Source organism: Scomber japonicus, chromosome 13 (assembly GCF_027409825.1).
Source record: "Scomber japonicus isolate fScoJap1 chromosome 13, fScoJap1.pri, whole genome shotgun sequence".
NCBI classification, from domain to species: Eukaryota; Metazoa; Chordata; class Actinopteri; order Scombriformes; family Scombridae; genus Scomber; species Scomber japonicus.
The window spans coordinates 1,502,522-1,520,604 of NC_070590.1; positions in this window are offsets into that span (position 1 = coordinate 1,502,522).

Sequence of the window (18,083 nt, forward strand, 5' to 3'; positions counted from 1 at the left end):
GCCCGCAGAGAGGTCCAATCCGGCCCACTTTCCTTCTTCCTCTTTTCCTTCCTTCCTTCCTTCCTGTGTTCTTTTCCTTCCTTCTTTCCTTCCATCTGTCCTTGCTCCCTTCCTTCTGTCCTTCCTTCTTGTCTTCTTTTCTCTTCCTTCAATCTGTCTTTGCTCCTTTCCTTCCTTCCTTCTCGTCCTTCCGTCTGTCCTTCCTCCCTTGCTCCCTTCCTTCCTTCTCGTCTTCTTTTCTCTTCCTTCCATCTGTCCTTGCTTCCTTCCATCTGTCCTTCCTCCCTTTCTTCCTTCCTTCCTTCTTGTCTTCTCTTCTCTTCCTTCCATCTGTCCTTGCTCCCTTCCTTCCTTCCTTCCTTCTCTTTTCGTCCTTCCGTCTGTCCTTCCGTCTGTCCTTCCTTCCTTCCTTCCTTGAATTAAGATGAGTTTAGCTCCTCTGTATTACCGTCTCATTATCACCGAGTTTCTGCTCTGAGCTGATTTCTGTGTCTTTCTGTCAGTTCACTGATCAGGAGAAGAAGCTGATGGAGGCGAGCACGGAGTTTCATCACAAGGTAAAATAAACTTATATTAACCCTCCTGATGTCCTCGAGTCAAGGAAGGAAGGAAGGGAGGGAGGAATGAAGTAAAAGAAGGGAGGAAGGAAGGGAGGAAAGAAGGAAGGAAGGAAGGAAGAAAGAAGGAAGGAAAGGAGGGAGGAAGGAAGGAAGGAAGGAAGGAAGGAAGGAGGGAGGAAGTAAGAAAGAAGGAAGGAAAGGAGGGAGGAAGGAAGGAAGGGAGGAAGGAAGAAAGGAAGGAGGGAGGAAGGAAGGAAGGGAGGAAAGGAAAGAAGGAAGGAGGGAGGAAGGAAGGAAGGCAGGAAAGGAAAGGAAAGAAGGAAGGAAAGGAGGGAGGAAGGAAGGAAGGAAGGCAGGAAAGGAAAGAAGGAAGAAGGAAGGAAAGGAGGGAGTAAGGAAGGAGGGAAGGAAGAAGGGAGGAAAGGAGGGAGGAAGGAAGGAAGGAGGGAGGAAGGAAGGAAGGCAGGAAAGGAAAGAAGGAAGAAGGGAGGAAAGGAGGGAGGAAGGAAGGAAGGAGGGAGGGAGGAAGGAAGGGAGGAAAGCAAAGAAGGAAGAAGGAAGGAAAGGAGGGAGGAAGGAGGGATGGGAAGGAAGAAGGGAGGAAAGGAAAGAAGGATGGAAGGAAGGTATGAAAGAAGGACAGAGGAAAGAAAGAGAGAAGGAGGGAGGGAGGAAAAAAGGAAGGAATGAAAGGAGGGAGGAAGGAAGGAAAGGAAGGAGGGAAGGAAAGAAGGAGGGAAGAAAGGGGAATGAAGGAAGTACAGACGGAAGGAAGGAAGGGAGGAAAGAAGAATAAGACGGGGTGAGATATGATTGGTTGTTTTGGATGACATCACATGACTGGTTGATGACATCACGTGACTGGTTGATGACATCACTGCGTGTCTCCTGCGGACAGAAAGCCGACCTGGAAAACGACAACATGGAGATCAACAAGAAGATCGACCTGCAGGTGGCGTCGCTCAAAACTGTCCTGGAGTCACACAAACTGGAGACGATCCGCTACGTAGCAGGTACGACGAGAGGGTTCCTGTAGACCAGAGGGTTCCTGTAGACCAGAGGGTTCCCGTAGACCAGAGGGTTCCTGTAGACCAGAGGGTTCCTGTAGACCAGAGGGTTCAGGTTCCTGTAGACCAGAGGGTTCAGGTTCCTGTAGACCAGAGGGTTCCTGTAGACCAGAGGGTTCAGGTTCTTGTAGACCAGAGGGTTCCTGCAGATCAGAGGGTTCCTGTAGACCAGAGGGTTCAGGTTCCTGTAGACCAGAGGGTTCCTGTAGACCAGAGGGTTCAGGTTCTTGTAGACCAGAGGGTTCAGGTTCCTGTAGACCAGAGGGTTCAGGTTCTTGTAGACCAGAGGGTTCAGGTTCCTGTAGACCAGAGGGTTCCTGTAGACCAGAGGGTTCAGGTTCTTGTAGACCAGAGGGTTCAGGTTCCTGTAGACCAGAGGGTTCCTGTAGACCAGAGGGTTCAGGTTCCTGTAGACCAGAGGGTTCCTATAAGGTGCAGAAACTTTGGGGTAATTTTATGGGGCCGGCCCCGTTGGTGCGTGTCTCCACTGCAGGAACCTCGCCCACACAGGACCATTTACAGGGCCAACGGAGTACCTACTCCAGGGTAGCTATTACTCCAGGGTAGCTACTACCTCCAGGGTAGCTACTACCTCCAGGGTAGCTACTACCTCCAGGGTAGCTACTACTCCAGGGTAGCTACTACCTCCAGGGTAGCTACTACTCCAGGGTAGGTACTACTCCAGGGTAAGTACTACTCCAGGGTAGGGACTACTCCAGGGTAGCTACTACTCCAGGGTAGCTACTACTCCAGGGTAGGGACTACTCCAGGGTAGCTACTACTCCAGGGTAAGTACTACTCCAGGGTAGCTACTACTCCAGGGTAGGTACTACTCCAGGGTAGGTACTACTCCAGGGTAGGGACTACTCCAGGGTAGCTTCTACTCCAGGGTAGGGACTACTCCAGGGTAAGTACTACTCTAGGGTAGGTACTACTCCAGGGTAAGTACTACTCCAGGGTAGGGACTACTCCAGGGTAGCTACTACTCCAGGGTAGGGACTACTCCAGGGTAGCTACTACTCCAGGGTAGGTACTACTCTAGGGTAAGTACTACTCTAGGGTAGGTACTACTCCAGGGTAAGTACTACTCCAGGGTAGGGACTACTCCAGGGTAAGTACTACTCCAGGGTAGCTACTACTCCAGGGTAAGTACTACTCTAGGGTAAGTACTACTCCAGGGTAAGTACTACTCAAGGGTAGCTACTACACCAGGGTAGGTACTACTCCAGGGTGGTACTACTCCAGGGTAGGTACTACTCCAGGGTAGCTACTACTCCAGGGTAGGTACTACTAAAGGGTAGCTACTACTCCAGGGTAGCTACTACTCCAGGGTAGCTACTACTCCAGGGTGGGTACTACTCCAGGGTAGGTACTACTCCAGGGTTGGTACTAGTCCAGGGTAGGGACTACTCCAGGGTAGGTACTACTCCAGGGTAGGTATTACTCCAGGGTAGGGACTACTCCAGGGTAGGGACTACTCCAGGGTGGGTACTACTCCAGGGTAGGTACTACTCCAGGGTAGGGACTACTCCAGGGTAGGTACTACTCCAGGGTAAGTACTACTCCAGGGAAGGTACTACTCCAGGGTAACTACTACTCCAGGTTAGGTACTACTCCAGGGTAAGTACAACTCCAGGGAAGGTACTACTCCAGGGTAAGTACCACTCCAGAGTAGGTACTACTCCAGGGTGGCTACTACTCCAGGGTAGGGACTACTCCAGGGTAGGGACTACTCCAGGGTAGGTACTACTCCAGGGTAGGTACTACTCCAGGGTGGGTACTACTCCAGGGTAGGTACTACTCCAGGGTAAGTACCACTCCAGATTAGGTACTACTCCAGGGTGGCTACTACTCCAGGGTAGGTACTACTCCAGGGTGGGTACTACTCCAGGGTAGGTACTACTCCAGGGTGGGTACTACTCCAGGGTAGGTACTACTCCAGGGTAGGTACTACTCCAGGGTAGGTACTACTCCAGGGTAGCTACTACTCCAGGGTGGGTACTACTCCAGGGTAGGTACTACTCCAGGGTAAGTACCACTCCAGAGTAGGTACTACTCCAGGGTGGCTACTACTCCAGGGTAGGTACTACTCCAGGGTAGGGACTACTCCAGGGTAGGTACTCTGTTGGCCCTGAAAAGCTCCTGGGTGGGGCTCAAGGTTAACCCGGCGCTGATTGGCTAAACCTAGAGCAGCTCCGACGCCATCAGAAAGCACCAAAACAACAGCCTCGCAGACATTAGCCTAGCAGACATTAGCCTAGCAGACATTAGCCTCGCAGACATTAGCCTTGCAGACACCGCTGTAAACAACAAGACAACAGCAAGACGATGTACGACTAATGGACCGATGATGAGGTGCTGGCATTGATTGCCGTCTACGGCACCGAAGAGATTCAGAGGGGGTTTGTAATCGCACAACGATTACGTGGCGATCAAAACTCATGATGTCAATCCTCGGTTGTTCATAGCCAGGTCCTCTAGCATCCAGCTGCTAACAATAGCTGCGTTTCCACTGCAGGAGTTCCTGGTAAAAGGAGGGGGTAGGAACTTCTACAGTCCTCTCACTCGGCCCTCTCTGTGGCCGTGTCTCCACTGCAGAGTAGGATCCCTCGGCGACGTCATGAGTTTCCATCGCCACGTAATCGTTGTCCTGCAGTGGAGACACGCACCAACAGGGCCGGCCCCATAAAATTACCCCAAAGTTCCTGCAGTGGAAATGCGCCTTTTGTTAGCAGTTGGATGCTAGAGGACCTGGCTATGAACAACCGAGGATTGTGGGAAATTGAGTTTCTTAAGGACTCCCTTAGGTAGAGTCTGTAAACATATATCTAATATACACACACACACACACACACACACTCACACACACACACACACACACACACACACACAGTGATATAAGTTAATAATGGGTTTTGTGTGTTTGTGCAGCGACGTTGTTCTCGTGCCTCGCCGTCGCTCTTGGAGTTTACCGGCTGTGGAAGTGAATCATCACTCCGCTCGTCTTCATCCTCCACACAAAGTAGTTCCTTTCAAATCTGTTCAAACATCCTTTATCCTTCCTTCCTTCCTTCCTTTCCTCCCTTCTTTCTTTCCTCCCCCTTCCTCTTTTCCTTGCTCCCTCCTGATTTAACCCACGTGTCACCTTATTCTTCTTTCCTCCCTTCCTTCCTTCCGTCTGTACTTCCTCTATCCCCCTTTCTTCCCTCCTTTCCTTCCTTATTCCTTACTCCCTTCCTTCTCTTTCTTTCTTCTGTCCTTCTTTTATACCTTCCTTCCTTCCTTCTTTCCTTTTCCTTCCCTTTTTTCTTTCCTTTCCTCCCTCCTTCCTTCCTCCCTCCCTCCCTCCTTTCTTTCCTTCCTTCTTCCTTCCTCCCTCCTTTCCTTCCTCCCTCCGCTGCTGCTGCTTTCAAAGAGTTTCAACATAAAAACTGAAATAATGAAGTAAAAGTATTTAAATTCATTAAAAGGATTTAAATGACTTTCAGGAGTTTGTTGAACACATGTCTGAGTGAAAATGATTTTAATGAACTTTGTGTTTGATTTAAATCTTCAGACGGAAACTTTTAAGTTTACTAACAGAAAGTTTGACAGAATAGTTTTTTTAACTTTTAACGGTTTGTTTTTAGTTTTTTAGAATCATGTCTCTGAGAGTTTTAAGTTTTTTAAGTTAAAAGAAAAATTGTTTAGTTTTATGAAGATTGTAAAAAAATATGAAACATGTTCAGAGTTGTTGAAATGTTTGAAGTTAAGAAAATAAAAGTGAATAAAAATCTATAAAAAAAACTTTCCATGAAACATTTTTCAGTTTGTTTTATTTCTAAACGCTGCAGTGGAAGATAAAAACATTTGTGTTGGAAAAGAAAGAAAATGTACCAAACATGAAGAAATGAATACATAGTAAAAATAAAGTCAAACTAAATCATAAGTAAGAGTTATAACAAATATAACAGGGAGAAAATGTACAAGATGCCAACCTCAAAGGAAAATATATGTATTAAAAATAAGTAAATAATAACTCTTTAAATATTATTAGGCAAGGCAGTTTTATTCATATAGAGCATTTCATACACAATGGAAACTCAATGTGCTTTACATAAAACAGAAAAACATGTAATTTGAAAACAAAGTACAGAGAAATAGAAAGAGAGAAATAAAATACTAGAATAGAGCATTAAATATAAGATTGCAGCATAAAATAATAAATTAGCTTTAAAATCATTAAAAGGACATAGAGAGCAAATGAAAGATTAAAATGTAAAGGAGAAGAGAAGTGTGATGATCTTTCTTTCTCTATTTCCATAATGTATATGTCTGTCTAGGGACCCCTTTGAAAATGAGATGTTGCATCTTAAAGAGCTATCCTTTAATACATTCAATTCAATTCAATTCAATTCAGAGGAACCAGAGAGACTGAACCATGAACTATAAACCCAGCACACAGAGGTCCAGTGAATGTGGTGTTGAAGGTGTGGAGGTGGATCAGTGTGTCAGAGGAGACTCTGTAGAAGGACAGAGTGCCAGCAGGACAGTCCACATACACTGCTACTCTGTTAGAGACAGAGGAGGAGGAGGAGGAGGAGGAAGAGGAGGAGGAGGAGGAGGAGGAAGAGGAGGAGGAGGAGGAGGAGGAGGAGGAGGAGGAGGAGATGAGTGTTTCTATCTTATTGTGAAGGACAGAGTAACGACCACCAGAGCATCTCAGACTCCAGGACTGATCATTCCTTCCAAACAAACAGTCATCACTGCGTCCTTTCCTGTTGATTCTTCTGTAACTCACTGATATATAAACTGTTCCTCTCCACTTGACCTCCCAGTAACAGCGACCAGTCAGAACATTTCTACACAGCAGCTGAAGCCTGTAGTCAAATCTGTCTGGATGATCAGGATATGACTGATCCTCCTCCTCCACACGTGTCACTTTCCTGTTGTTATCAGACAGTTTGAGTTCTCTGTGCATTGTGTTTGGATCCAGTTCCAGTTCACAGGCATCTGATGGAGAGAACGAGACACAATACAGCTGCAGTTTATCATCTGTTGATTTATGAACTACTTTACTGACAATCAGAGGTGGAAAGTAACTCATTACATTTACTGGCGTTACTGGAATTGAGTAGTTTTTTGTGTACTTGTACTTTTTAAAGTAGTTTTATAAATCTGTATTTTACTTTAACTTAAGTATGTTTTGTGTGAAGTATTGTACTTCACTACATTTTAAATCCCATCAAACAGCTGTCTCACTCTATAGCTGTCTCACTCTATATAGGGCTGGGGCGACGCAAAAAATACGTCGACGCAAAAACTGTTTTTGAAAACAAAAGATGGCGGCAGTGAGTAGCGGTAGAGGCAGCAGCAACACCAGTGAGTCAGTTGACTCTGATCAATGTAATAGCCCAGACATTGAGCCTTTAAATGTGTTAGGGATGAATCTGAGCATAATCCAGCTTGCAGATGATTCCACTATCTTCCTCAAAAATTCAGACCAGATCCCTCTGGTTATCAAAACAACAATAGAGGTTTTTGCTAAAGCATCTGGACTTCACCTTAATTTAAAAAAATGTGAACTTCTGGCCATCCATGATCAACCACTAATTGATCTATTTGAGATCCCAGTGAAAAAAGAAGTGAAATATTTAGGGGTGATCATTTCCAAAGATTATAAAGCTAGAGAAGAACTAAATATTATGCCCAGTAAAAAGAAGAGTGATTCAATTCTTAACTCCTGGTTACAAAGAGACCTATCATTATTTGGACGTATCTTGATTACTAAAATCAAATCTTTATCCAGAGTAATGCATCCTGCTTTCTCAATTGCTATCCCTGATACTTTAACTAAATCAATTAACTAAACAAACTTCAACTTCATCTGGAGGAATAAACATCACTATATTAGGAAGGAGACTTGGTTAAACCATTAGATGAAGGAGGTTTAAATGTAATTGATTATGAGGCAATGAATGGTATGATAAGACTAAAATGGTTGAAGCAATTTATACAAAACATAAATGGTTTCTGGTTTCACATTCCTTTTAAAATATTTGAAGTGTGTGGGGGTAACGATTTTTTGTTGAGATGTGATTTCTGTTTGTCCAAACTTCCCATTAAGTTATCCAGGTTTCATGAACAGGTAATGTTATATTGGAAAATTATCTATAAACACAATTTCACTCCACATAATTCTCCGATCTGGAATAATAGATTTATATTATTGTGTTATTATGATTGGGTAGAGAGAGATATTTGGTCTATTTCACACCTGATGGATTCAAATGGCAGGTTTCTCCAATATAATGAATTTAAGGAGAAATTTAACATACAATGTACTAAAAAACAATTCTCTGTGGTAATTAAAGCAATACCGCAAGCCATGGTGAACACAGTGAGAGGCATGCTACCTTATATGGTGTTAACACCACAGCTGCCTTCACTTTACATCAATGATATTAATTTTAAAGAGAAAAAATGTACAAATAATATGATAAGATATGCCCTCACATCTGAAATCTTCCCTCTATCATTAAAAAGAAATTATTTATTAAAAGATTACTCTGATGATGTTATAATCCGGATTAGAACCAAGTACCTCTCTCTCCCGGTCCCTCCAAAAACTAAAGAAACTCATTTTAAGATCTTAAATGATCTTGTAATGATTTTCTTAGACAAAGATTTAATGTGGAATGTAATAATTATAATTTTTGTGACCTACATATTGAAACTCTTGAACATTGTATTTTTTGATTGTCATTGTATCAGAACTTTTTGGGGATTTTTTCAAACCTGGACCTCAGAAAAGGACGCTCAAGTACCGATCCTAAACTTCAATACTATTAAAAAGGGGGTTTTGATGCAGGATAAAAAGAGAGATATGCTATTATAACACTTTAATTATTTTGGCGAAATATTTTATCCATAGATGTAGATTTTCAAACAGCACACCATTGTTTTTAATTTTTTTAAATGAGATGTTTATTTTCAAAAAGTCTTTAAAACATATCAAAACGAAACAAGCCTTATGTGTTTATGAAAGTTTAACTACTTTAATTCCAAACTAACTCTGACTGTGTATTTCTTTCTTTATTTTTTATTTTTATTTTTTCATTTGTATGTTGTTGTTTTTGTTCTATCACCTTATGTTGGTGGTTAGTTATGTAGTGTTTGCTTGGTCTTTTTGGCCACATGTTGATAGAAATATTTTGAATTTTGTCTATGTAATGCCGGATTTTGTCAATAAAATTTGAGATTGGGGAAAAAAAAAAAAAGACTCTGATCAATGTAAAAACCAACTCGTCGGCTTTTTTCACTTGCTGGAAACATTGTCACCAAAAAAATGGCAAGCCTGACTGCTGAGCATGTTGAAATGCTAACATTCCTCCACTCCAATGCATGACTACATCATGTCTTGGATTAAACACACACACACACACACACACACACAGACACACACATAGACACACACTACACACCGTATTGTAGAGTGAAAAGGCAGAGTGTATGTTCCTGTGAATGAAGAGCAGTTTATCCTCTTAATGCACGCTGTGCCGCCTACGGGACGGGACGGATGTTAGGAGGTAGCGACACGTTCTTCACCCTTAAACATTTATATTCATGCCGTATATTGTTAGAAAGCTTAGATTCTCCTGATTCATTCAAGACCACTCACGACTTATATGGTTGCTCACAGCCGTAATAGTATTAGCGATTAGCTCGGCTAGCCACTCAGCTAAAGTAAGCTAACAGCTATAATGCTACATACCTTCAAAGTCTTCCCTTTATCCACAACGATCATCTTATGACTCAGGACTTTATCTACAGCTCGCCAAGTATCCATTCTGCTGAAATATGAAATCAGTTTCCTTCTAACCGGAATACTTTCCTCAATACGTCAACATGTATTTAGTCCAACACGTAACGTAACACACAAGGAAAAAACCATATACGGTCCGTTTACGTCATTTCCTGACCTGCACGTGCATCTCAGAGTACACGTGACTAGATGTTTACGACCGTGAGCCTCTCCTGCTTCTGACGACACCACACACCAGCCAATCGGTGCTTAGGATTAGGCAGCACGTGCCTCCAAAGCCAATGAGGACATGTGACCGTTGACAACGACAACGTGGCTTTGATTGACAGCTGTTCCAGCCAATGGAAATATTCGGTGAAATGACGTTGATAACCTTTTAGCCAATAGTCTGAGGTTTCCAACGGTGTATGACGTATGACGCTAAGCTATCAGTTTGGCGGGGTTCTTATATACAGTCTGTGGTTCAGGCCAAACTATGTGGGCTCAGTGCTGCTCACTACTTGGTCGTTTAGGCTAAAAACATAAAAAATAGGGGCGTGTATTAAGAGGTTATATTTAGTTGGTTTAAAAATAACACTGCTGCTGTTTATGTTTCATTTATTTTATATTGATAACATTTTCTTGATTCTTGCACAACAGTTTTATTTATTGAAAGTATTTTATTTCATTTTAGTTTTTGTTAAACGCACCTCTGGTGACAGATTGCACTATTGTTTTCATTACTGGAATTTTATTTCGGAATTTGGTCATTTTTTGCAAAAACAATAAAAATATGTTGGAATGAAGAAATGTGTGTTTTTTCAGTGAGATACATAAATTAGCATGTGTAAGGTGCTATATGAGACAAATAATGGGAAAATAATCGATAATCGAATTCGAATCGATTTGAAAAAAATGAATCGTTAGATTAATCGATTACAAAAATAATCGTTTTGCCCAGCCCTAACTCTATAGCTGTCTCACTCTATAGCTGTCTCACTCTATAGCTGTCTCACTCTGCAAACTGTCTCACTCTTCATCTGTCTCACTCTGCATCTGTCTCACTCTACATTGTGATGATTACCACAAACTTCTCCAGAAGATAGCAGTACTACTGGAGACGAAAATTCAGCGACTCAAAGTCAACGTGGAGGTAAATGGTCAATATGGGAATGAAACCCCAGTACCAAGGAGAAAACAGCCGTGGACTGTGGCAAAAACAAAAAGTAAGAGCAAACCGACCCAAGACACAGGGATTCTACTAGAGAACAGATTTGCTGCTTTACAAGACCCTGACTCCCCAAAAGAAAGGTCATGTTCCAGCACCAGAGAAAGGTATGAGGCTAAATCACAAACTAAAAGGCAGCAGAAAGAGCTAACCTCTGGGCCTCAGACGCTGATAGTGGGTGACGGAGCTGTGAATAAGATAAAACACTTTTTCAACTAAAACACCAAAGTTTTTAATCAACTCAGCAATTTCTTGAACTCCAGCGACCCCAACTGTGAACATTTTTAAATCCAGGTTAAAAACATTTCTCTTCTCCTGAGCTTATGATTGAGCTCTTTTAAAGCACTTTACATTTTAATCTTTCATTTGCACTCTATGTCCTTTTAATGATTTTAAAGCTAATCATTATTTTATGCTGCAATCTTATATTTAATGCTCTATTCTAGCATTTTATTTATGTCTTTCTATTTTTCTGTACTTTGTTTTTATTATTAGTGTGTGTGTGTGTGTGTGTGGGGGGGGGGTTAATTGTATGTTTTAAACCACACACACAAACACAGACACACACAAATACACTCATGGATACAAACTACACACCAGAAGAAAGTAAACACACACACACACACACACACACACTATTGATCTCTAATTGATAATGCTTATGTCTCCTGTGATTGGTTGTTGATGAGGTCACTGTTCATATCTCTGATGACTGTTTGGACCTCAGGGAGGCAACACCTAATTATTCATTCACATTCATGTTTTTATTGATTTTTAATGATTATCTTTGATAACTATTACTTATTGCTGATAATCAAACCTGCTCCTACTGAGTCCCAACAACTGAGACATCACTGAGGAAGACCATGAGATGTGACTGAAAGCTTTGGACATACAGAGTAAGTGAACCTTTAACAGTTCAGTTAGAACATGAACAGTCAACATGACAGTGATATTCAGTAATATTCATGTTTGTTCATCAGGTTTGGTGTAAAGTGAAGGTCTTTGCACATCAAGTCTGTTATTTTCATCTCAAACTGTCGTCTGTTACAAACACATTTTAGTCCAAATGCTCCAAACAGCTGAAGTCAGTATGAATGAATGAACTTTATCTGCAGGAGAGACATGAGGGACATTTTGGAGCAGGTAGCGCCACCATGTGGACATTTATAAAACATTTCTCTTTTAACTCCTGAACTGTGACCAACAGAAGGAAATTTCTGTTTCATGGATTCATTGGTTCAAGATAAATGTCAGTTTAGGCCACGCCCATTTCTGACTAAACACATTTTCCATCATTTTGATCTTTTTTCACTTCTTTTACATATTTCATCCAGTTTTTCTCAAAGTTCTCATGAATCAAACTGAAAACACACTCACACTTCCTCAGACCAGGTTTCAGTCTCTGCGGTCCACCATGGTCCATCCTGGAGGAAGAGACAAAGACACAATCAGCTTCATACACCTTCACTCATATCCACCATTAAACATGAACCACAGTCCCTCAGTTAGTCAGAGTGTCTGTCCATCTGTCCATACCTGAGAGTGTCCACCTGTCTGTCCATATCTGAGAGTGTCCATCTGTCTGTCCATACCTGAGAGTGTCCAGTCTCCAGTGTGGATCCTTCAGTCCAGCAGACAGGATCTTCTCTCCTGAGTCTCCTGGATGATTGTAGCTCAGGTCCAGCTCTCTCAGATGGGAGGGGTTGGCACTCAGAGCTGAGGCCAGAGAAGCACAGCCTTCCTCTGTGATCAGACAACCTGACAGACTGAACACACACAACACTTCATCTAATGAGCTTAAAAACATTCTCAACTCAGTAAACAACTCAGTAAACAGGACTTTATGTTGACACTCAGCGCCCCCTGCTGTACGTTGGTGTCATGCAGATACATTTTAGGTTAGTAGAAGCAGAGAAAGCACATGTTGCTGCTGGAGGCTGAAACTGCTGGAGCTCAGAGTTTAATCTGATGCCATTCTGTTTTTACTTTGGCAGAAGAGATGTCTATGAAGTTAAATATTGTGTAGAGTGGGACAGGATCTGCAGACAGCAGTGGTCAGTGACAAACTCTCCTTCCTGGAGGAAATTCAGCTGGAATAATGTGACTCCACTCTTTCATACTCCGGCGCAAAAGACGAACTATTAAAATCAGACTGCCTGCTCGAGGTCCTGTGGAAAGTTTATTTAAAAAACCTGTATGTGAATATGTGTTTATACTATACTTATCACTATGCGTATACTCTCTGAGCTGCTGGGATAAATGAGGTGTGGGTATCTAATTCTGCTGTCTTATCTAACTCTCAGATCCTCCCAAAAAGTAATTTACAAAAAAGTTAAATTTTGTTTTAATAGAAATGAAGATTAAATGACAGAAACATATATACTGACTCACATGTTGGTGTAAAGACATATACATAATCATAAAAACTGACCTGAGAGTTTCCAGTCCACAGTGTGGACTCTCCAGTCCAGCAGAAAGCTGCTTCACTCCTGAATCCTGCAGGTTGTTGTTACTCAGGTCCAGATCTCTCAGACTAGAGGACTGGGAGCTGAGAACTGAGGACAGAGCTGCACAGCTTCTCTCTGAGAGGTTACAGACACTCAACCTGGAGATATAAAAAAATAAAACATGCAAAAGGTTACTTATTTAAATTAAATAAAAATAAAAAAGACGACAAGGTATCTAAATAATAAATAAATCCAACTATCTGAGTACTTACAGAGCTTTTTTGGAGGCTTTGACCATTGGCAGCAGCCTCAGAAGAACCGCCTCTGAAGCAGAGTATTTCTTCAGGTCAAACACTTCCAGATCTTTTTCTGATGGCAGTAGGAGAGTTTCCAGTCCACAGTGTGGACTCTCCAGTGCAGCACACAGCTGCTTCACTCCTGAATCCGGCAGGTTGTTGTTACTCAGGTCCAGATCTCTCAGACTAGAGGACTGGGAGCTGAGAACTGAGGACAGAGCTGCACAGCTTCTCTCTGAGAGGTTACAGTCATTCAACCTGGAAAAGAATCAGCAGAACAAAAGAAAACAATTGCAAATATTACTTGAGCAAAGATTAAACTATATTAATCTGGATAGTTCTGTGTGCACCTACAGAGCTTTGTTGGAGGCTTTGACCACTGGCAGCAGCCTCAGAAGAACCTCTTCTGAAGCAGAGTATTTCTTCAGGTCAAACACGTCCAGATCTTCTTCTGATGACAGTAAGATGAAGACCAGAGCTGACCACTGAGCAGGAGACAGTTTATCTGTGGAGAGACTTCCTGATCTCAGGTACTGTTGGATCTCCTCCACTAGAGAACGATCATTCAGTTCATTCAGACAGTGGAACAGATTGATGCTTCTCTCTGCAGACACATTCTCACTGAGCTTCTTCTTGATGTACTCGACTGTTTTCTGATTGGTCTTTGAGCTACTTCCTGTCTCCGTCGTCAGACCTCGTAGGAGAGTCTGATTGGTCTGCAGTGAAAGACCCAGGAGAAAGCGGAGGAACAAGTCCAGGTGTCCATTTGGACTCTTTAAGGCCTCGTCCACAGCACTCTGGTAGAAACGTGTTGATTTGCCTGTGAACAATTCAGACCAGGATGTTGTTTGTTGTTCTTCCAGTAGATTGACTCCAGACTTGATGAATGTCAGATGGACATGAAGAGCAGCCAGAAACTCCTGAAGGCTCAGATGGACAAAGCAGAACACCTTGTCCTGGTACAGCCCTCTCTCCTCTTTAAAGACCTGTGTGAACACTCCTGAGCACACTGAGGCTGCTCTTATATCGATGCCACACTCTGTCAGGTCTGATTCATAGAAGATTAGGTTGCCTTTCAGCAGCTGCTCAAAAGCCAGTTTTCCCAGAGACTCAATCATCTTCTTGCTCTCTGGACTCCAGTGTGGATCTGTCTCAGCTCCTCCATCATACTTGACCTTCTTCAGTTTGCACTGAAGTACCAGGAAGTGGATGTACATCTCAGTCAGGGTCTTGGGCAGCTCTCCTCCCTCTCTGCTTTTCAACACATCCTCCAGAACTGTAGCAGTGATCCAGCAGAAGACTGGGATGTGGCACATGATGTGGAGGCTTCTTGATGCCTTGATGTGGGAGATGATGTTTCTTGCCTGCTCCTCATCTTTGAATCTCTTGCTGAAGTACTCCTCCTTCTGTGGGTCAGTGAACCCTCTGACCTCTGTCACCATGCTGACACACTTAGGAGGGATCTGATTGGCTGCTGCAGGTCGTGTGGTTATCCAGAGGCGAGCAGAGGGAAGCAGTTTCCCCCTGATGAGGTTTGTCAGCAGCACATCCACTGAGGTGGACTCTGTAATATCAGTCAGGATCTCAGTGTTGTGGAAGTCCAGAGGAAGTCGACACTCATCCAGACCGTCAAAGATGAACACAACCTGGAACTCTTCAAACCTGCAGATTCCTGCTTCTTTGGTTTCAGTAAAGAAGTGATGAACAAGTTCCACCAAGCTGTACTTTTTCTCTTTCAGCACATTCAGCTCTCTGAAAGTGAATGGAAATGTGAAGTCTATGTCCTGGTTGGCTTTGTCTTCAGCCCAGTCCAGAGTGAACTTCTGTGTTAAGACTGTTTTCCCAATGCCAGCCACTCCCTTTGTCATCACTGTTCTGATTGGTTCATCTCTTCCAGGTGAGACTTTAAAGAAGTCTTCTTGTCTGATTGTTGTTTCTGGTCTGTCTGGTTTCCTGGATGCTGTTTCAATCTGTCTGACCTCATGTTCATCATTGACCTCTGCAGTCCCTCCCTCTGTGATGTAGAGCGGTGTGTAGATCTGATTCAGAAGGGTTGGGTTTCCTGCTTTAGCGATCCCCTCAAACACACACTGGAACTTCTTCTCCAGGTTAGACTTGAGTTTACGTCGACCCTTTGCAGTACGAGCTCCTGAATGAACAAACAACAAATGAAATCAGTGAGTGGATCCTACAGAAAGTCCAGAAATCTGAACATTTAAGTGTGTCTGTGTAGTTTTTCCTCCTCCATCAGTTTTATTCAGCTCAACAGTGGAGGACAAACAGCCTCTGATCTGATGCAGATGTGTGCAGCATATTTACAGCAGAGTTTGAAATATAAACCTCTCCCATGTTGCCTCCATTTCCTCTCCATCATGTTAAATCTGTTAAAATCCTCTTACTGCTCTGCAGACGCTCAGCCAGCTCCTCCTGCTTCATTCTCCTCAGGAAGTGCAGTGTGATCTTCAGAAATGCCTCTCTGCTGCTCCTCCTCTGCTCTTCCTCCTCACCGTCCAACACCTCCTCATCCTCACTCTGACTCTCTAAGCATTCTGGGTAATCTGGACTCAGACTCCTCTGGACTCTCTTCAGCTCCTTCTTCACAAAAGTGACGATGTTCTCCTCCAGCAGCTGGAACAGAAAGATAAAGTGAACATTTCATTTAAACTGGTAGAACACAACATGTGATTCATGTGTCAGTCTGAAGGCCTGCTGGTCTAAACAGAGCAGCATGGACACTGTTAGGACCTGAATGCTACTTTACTATTTCATCTGTGGTTGATGGAGTTAATAGTAAAAGCTGTGTTTGTACATGTACACACCATAAATATGGAGTCCTGCTGTGTTTGATGCTGCTGTGCAGACTGATCACTGGGAACCTCTGAGCTCTGCTGCTGAACTCTGTGGACAAAACATCACGTTTAAAGACATTTAATGGCTCATATCTGCACTCAGCTTATTAAAGATGTTCTGTCATGATGACTAAATGAACTCCTGTAAATGCTGCTCTGATTACTGGATGTTAAATTCTTACCTTCCATCAGCAGGTTGTCCATCTTTAAACTTAATAAAACGACCCATAGACGTGTCACTCTTCATGGACACACAGCTGGGTTCAGGAGAGTCTGCTCTCTGCTGCTGCATCCTGATACTAATAAAACAGAAACAAAAGCATGAAGTTAAAACCAAAGAAATTAAGGATTAATCATCAGTTTAAATGTCGGATTAAATAGAAATGTTTCAGAACAGAGTGACTGATGAGTTCATATTGCTGCAGTGATGAAAAGAGGATGGCAGCGACTTGGTCATGAGTCAACAGAAGAAGAAGGAAGTGAGGATGTTCCACAGCAGTTCTATGGCTCAGTAACAATCTGTGTTAACCTCAATAACTAAAGATGGAAATATAAACATCCCAGTTCACCTTCAGATGGATGAACACAGCATCAAGCAGCTTTTACTCTGTACAGACTCTGTTAGAGCAGCTACAAGGTGATCCAAACATCTTTTTAAAGACTGGCCCTGGTCCAGGGAGTTATAGTTGATCAGGATCTGTCCTTTAATTCCCATATAAAACAAATTTCAAGGACTGCCTTCTAACATCTGCGTAATATTGCAAACATTAGACATATCCTGTCTCACAATGATGCTGAAAAACTAGTCCATGCATTTGTTACTTCTAGGCTGGACTACTGTAATTCATTATTATCAGGCTGTCCTAACAAGTCTCTAAAGACTCTCCAGCTGGTCCAGAACCCTAACCCTAGAACCCTAACGAGTCTCTAAAGACTCTCCAGCTGGTCCAGAACCCTAACCCTAAAACCCTAACCAGTCTCTAAAGACTCTCCAGCTGGTCCAGAACCCTAACCCTAGAACCCTAACCCTAGAACCCTAACGAGTCTCTAAAGACTCTCCAGCTGGTCCAGAACGCAGCTGCTCGTGTTCTGACAAAAACTAGAAAGAGAGATCATATTACTCCCATCTTAGCTTCACTACATCGGCTTCCTGTAAAATTCAGAATAAAATTTAAAATCCTTCTCCTCACTTTCAAAGCTCTTAATGGTCAGGCTCCATCATTAAAAAAGTAAAAATAAGTAAGTATTGATTCCTCTTCTCAGGAGAGTCACATACTAAAATTCACTTTTAAATTCTTACCTTCCATCAGCAGATTGTCCATCTTTAAACTTAAAAGGAGGCTCCATAGACGCATCACTCTTCATGGACACACAGCTGGATTCAGGAGAGTCTGCTCTCTGCTGCTGCATCCTGATACAAACAAACAACAAATCAAAGAGTTTAAAAAGATGAATGTTGAGCAGACTGTCAGCAGCTGAAGTTTTAGAAGCAGAATGAAAATCAGTAAGAAGACAGTGGATGAGAAACGTTCTCCTGTTCATCGAAATGTCATCTGATGAAAGATGCTGTCTCATCTTAGTTGATTAGTTGACTAATCAGTGGTTGAGCTCTTTGTTAACTCACAAAGTTAGTAGTTCATTCTGAGTTATTGTGGCTTATTATTCAGTAGTTGAGTGTCAGATGTGACAGTGAGTGTGAATAATGATGGTGGAGTGATGTGAGTGGAGAACAGTGATGGACAGTTAGAGATCCTCATCTCACCTCTGAGCTTTGGTCTGGCTGTCATGTTCCCCACACAGAGAGCTTTTAGAGGGAGGGACTCCCTCCTCTCTGTCCTCACACTGATCCA